The sequence below is a fragment of the Ceratina calcarata genome, unplaced genomic scaffold (assembly GCF_001652005.2).
Source record: "Ceratina calcarata isolate Rehan_Ccalc_2016 unplaced genomic scaffold, ASM165200v1 scaffold891, whole genome shotgun sequence".
Lineage (NCBI taxonomy): Eukaryota > Metazoa > Arthropoda > Insecta > Hymenoptera > Apidae > Ceratina > Ceratina calcarata.
In genome coordinates, this window is record NW_017180272.1 from 10,756 (window position 1) to 16,013 (window position 5,258).

A 5,258-nucleotide genomic window follows, 5' to 3' on the forward strand; every position below is an offset into this window, starting at 1 on the left:
GTCCAGGCCAATTTTCCGGTTCTCACCCGACCGAGAATTTCCATCTTATTCTGCCAAATTTATTTTTCATGGTGGTTTTTTGAAACTTTTCCACCCTCTACATCAAGTCGCACATTTGAATTTACCGCTACATCAAGATGTTAACGACATACTCACACTAATGTTTTCCGGTAAGCTGGCTTAGGTTGGCAGGAACGGACCTCGAAGGAGACTCCATCTGGCGTTAAAAGGGCTGAACCTACACCTCGGGTTATTATTGGAGACCCCCTCCTTCAACAAATCATCGCCATATTGAAAAAAAAAAAAAAGCTCTTTAGATTAGTTCTGATGGCATTCGCTCGCTGAACGTCGAGCGGTTAACATCGTGCGACCAGTAGTTATCACTGAATTTTTTGCTACATTGTGACCAGGAGTGCCTTTTTAACTTTTACTTTCATAGTTGGTTCTAACATTAGTATATTTCGAAGTGGCCGATAAATCGGCCAAAAAGCCAATTGAGACTAGCCGTAGTCTCAAAAGACCTATGGTCTTGGAGACTCGGCTCATAAACGAGCTTGATTTTGCGAACTTAGCAAAAACCTTAACCATTTCGACCCGGGGGGGTCTCGAGAAGGAGGAGAGGAGGCTGGAAGAGCCCTCGTCTGCCGGTCTGAAGGCCTTGGAAGTCCTAAGCAGCGCTCAGGTAAAGCACTTTGATACAGAATCAATTGCTTCAAATCAATCTATTCACGATCGGGATGCCGAGACGGGGTACTTCTCTCCATGCGAGTCGGACGCGTCTGAGTCTCGAGCAGTAAGTCCGTCAAATTACACGCATCGAAATAAAGTAATTAAACTCATTAACGTGTCAGCGGATCGGCTGATTAAGTCAGATATGAATCACAAAACTAAAATTAGTACCTCGCAGTTAAAAGAAATTATGGCGAGGAAGGTCTCTCCGAGAAACTCTTTGTCTTTAGACAGAGTCTGCGAAGACCGTTGCTCAAACCGCCACGTGCTCGGGACCGAGCATCGACAAAATGGAGGTAGTCCCGGACGTGCCATCCTCTAACCGTTACGGCTTGCTTGCGCTTTTGATTCAAATCTTTCAGAAACAGCTAGAAAAAATACTCCTGAAACAGGAAAAAACGTGACTCTTAACTCCGATATTAAAACCAATACTGACATGGAGAGAAGGATCAAGGCAAAGGTTCCTCCGATCTTTGTCAAACTTTTCCTGTTCCGCTTCGCTGTGGAAAATCATTCAAATTGAAATTAATAAAAAAAGGAATACGAGTTCAATTTAACAATGTCGAAGCGCACGACAAACTCGTCAAATTCTCGAAAGAAAATATAATAATAAAGGATTTTTCACCTTTACAAAAAACTCTGATAGGGTGCTTAGTGTTGCCCTTAGAGGATTGCCAGCCACTCCTGTTAACGAAGTACTAGATGAGATTCGTAGAGCGGGACTCTCTCCGCTAAATGGTCTCCTAGCAAACCCATATATAGGATAAATTTTCCTGCCGGCACTAGCTTAAGTGCGGTTAATAAAGTTGGTTATATTTTCTCAATCAGAGTATACTGGGAAAAGTTTTATTCAAATAAAAACTATACTCAGTGCTTTAGGTGCCAAGCCTATAGTCATTCCGCTTCGAACTGTAATATGGCGCCTAAATGTGTAAAATGCGGAGAAAATCATCATTCCTCGGAATACAAAAAACCAAGAGATATCCCTGCCAAATGTGCTAACTGTGCAGGAAGTCACACAGCAAACTTCTCGGGCTGTCCGTCTCTTGAGAACTATTTTAAACTTAGGGATCAACCTCACTCATATATCAGACAGAATGGGACCAGGCCTTTTCCTGTCGAGCCCCTGGACTCACAGGCTTACCCTAGGGCTACAACCAGGCCGGGTACCTCTTATTCAGAGGCTCTAAAAGGCAGAAAACGGCCGATTTCCAAAAATGTACATAGTGTAAATAGTGTATATACCTTAAATAATAATGCTCATAAGTTAGGTAATAAGGAATCTCAGACCACTGGTGAGAGTCTGAGTGAACTGTTCAACGAATTCAGTACTCTCAACGCATTAGTTGATGTAAATTTAATGCTTAATACCATAAGGGTGCTAAATGACAAACTAAAAAACTGCTCTAGTAACAGAGAAAAATTCCAAGTTTTCTTGTCTGTAATGAGTAGTCTCGATTAAATGCCAGATTTTCCTAAAATTCTACTATGGAACCTAAGGTCGTTCAGAAAACATAGAAATGAACTTCTGCTTTTAATTACTAAGGAGCAACCAGATACCGTTCTCCTTATGGAAACTAACTTATCTATAAATAATACTGCCAGTGTTTCTGGATTTCTTACCTATCGGCAGGATAGGGACTCAGGCAGGGGTGGCGGGGTCGCCATTCTAATTAACAAAAATCTCCAACATTCCCCTGTTGTTATATAGGTTTACGGTAATGGTTCTACTTGAATTAGCAAAAGCGTTCGATTCAGTGTGGCACCACGCTCTCGTGTATAAACTCCATCTTCTTGGGTTTCATCATAAAACAGTTTTAATGATTTTCAACTACCTTTCTGAAAGAACCTTCTATGTTAAAGCTGATGGGATTGCCTCGACTACCAGGAGTGTACTAGCCGGGGTGCCCCAAGGATCCATACTTGGGCCTATCCTCTTCAATATTTATGTAAACGACATACCATCGAAATTTAATTGCACCTTAGCATTATATGCAGACGACACTGCCCTGCTGACATCGTCTACCAAACTCTGGGCTGCCTGTACTCGCATGCAAGAGTACATTCACGAAATTGTTGACTTTTTCGCTAAATGGAAGCTGTCCCTTAACGCTGATAAAACTGAGGCTGTGTCTTCACTAGAAAACTTGATCGACCTTCGTGCCCCCTTGATGTCCAGGGTATCCCAATAAACTGGTCTGGCAGGATGACCTACCTAGGTGTGACTACCAGGCTCACCTGGATACCAGCTCTATCTGATCGTATCTTAAAAACTATGAAGGTGGCGGGTGCGCTCAGAGCACACATAAACCGCTCGTCGCATTTAAACAGAAACATCAGACTCTCTATACAGAATCTGTATTAGGCCTGTTCTCACTTATGGAGCACTAGTCTAGTGGGATTGCATCTCAAAAACCAGAAAGATCCAAATGCAAAGAGTGCAAAATAAAATATTAAAGTCAATCATTAAGGTTCACTGAAAAACTAGCACTTCGGAGCTTTGCAGGAGGACTGGCACTCCTCTTATAGGGGAATACATTGAGCGTTTCATTGAAAGCTTCAGCACTGATGTTCCAAACAATAAACTCATCAGAGACCTGACCAAAGTTAATAGACACACAATTCCGTACAAAATCAAAGTTAAATTTCCATTATTCACTAAATTCCTATGAGGTCTGTATTATTTGCTATTCATCTGCGCGCTGTCAGAATGGTGATGTCCTCCTCTCCTCCCATGGAGTCTGCCTCATCGACGTGGTTTGCAATTTAATTTTATATATTTACCTAGCTTTAATTTGTTCATATCATAATCTTAATCATTATATCTATTTGTTGTAGTTATATTTAAAATTGAAAAAGTGAATACGACTTAAAAAAATAATTATCAATATTAGTATATTACTGCACTTGTTACTTGCAAATTGAAAGAATCTCCTACAGAAACTGCGCATGTGACATTCGTAAAAAAATTCGCAACCTGCGATTTTTTCGAGGGTAGACGCAAAGGGCCATAACATCGACCTTTTGGGATTTAAAAACCTATTTGAAAGTGAACAGCGGATGGTCTGATCCGTACTCATGGTCCTCGATCTCCTGAATTTCGAGACAATTTCTTTGGGCCTCTCGAAATCTCCGGCTTTTACACGCTTTTAGCATATGCTACAAAATTGATTTTCGGGCCTGGTCAAGCCAGCAAATTTTCACGGCCGACTCGAAAAACACCGCGCCGTTCCGCACCGCACACGCTGTGGGGATTAACCATGAATCCGGCAATTCGACTTGCGCTGTCGTATGAATGACAGCTGATCGCCGTCGATCGATACACGTCGATACGTCGAAACAGGCCCGTAACTATAAGAAAATGGTGTACTCACCCTGTGTCCTTCGAGGTAGAAAATGTGTAAAAATTGTAGCCAAGCGTACAATCTGACTAATCAGTAAATCCACAAGAGCATGTCGAAATTCGCTCTATGGGATTTTCGAGTTAAGAGGACATATAGCTTTTCGAAATATCATAAACGTCTAAAGACGAAACCACTTTTTTAACGAGAAATACACGCAAACTACCATTTGTTATCTCATGAGTGATTACTTCGTTTCCAGCATCCACTAAACATAACATATTTACTGCGAATAAAAATAGTTCGTTGGAAAACATGCATGCACTGCAATAGTCAACATTCCATGTGTATTAAACTAGTAAATGCATTGATTTAGATTACAAATTCACAAAATTCATATAATTCGAGTTTACTACTTCCATTAATTTATAATTTCCACGGATGAAGAAATGTAAGGAAACAAATATTTCCATTCGTTTCGATTATGAGTCTTGACCGCGATTATTTCGCTTCACACAACGATCCTTTAGCGATTGTACGACTACAATGGTAGCCGGAAATCAGCGAAGGTCAAACAATATATGTTAGGGATAGGCGGCTCTAACGCGGTTCGGCTGATAAAGAACGGGAGATTTGAATAAAAGAATGAATTTGGAAAAAAAAACCTGATTTATTTCAGTCGACTGATCACGTGCCGCAAACAGACATGTGATCCTCGAAGGAGGGTCCGAATTGATCCGTCCGATGTCGTTCTCCCTCGATCGGCGGCGATCTCGCAACGGCGGCGCCGGCTTCCGCAATCCTCACTGCTACGAACTTCGCGATTCCGCTCGCGGCTACGCCTGCGGTCGCGATCTCTGTAAAATTACAACTGAATAAGTAAGGGCTCTCGTTAACTTCGTAAGCCGCACGCTGATTTAACTCAGCAACGTGCAGTAGACTGTATTCTTCGAAGGCTGTCCGCGCTCCGCTTCGATCCTTCGAATGACTCCGAAAAAGGACCGAACAGTTTGCGTTGATTGCTCAACGAGATAGTGTGCTGCGTTCAACGCTCACCTCCTAGATGCACTTTGTAGTTTTGCACCGAACTTTTTCCGGTCGCGAAATCAAAACATCGCGACCGTTTAAACGACCTAGCCGGCAAGAAATTCGGCGCGGTTTTTCTACGTTCTCGCGGCGACTTTCTCG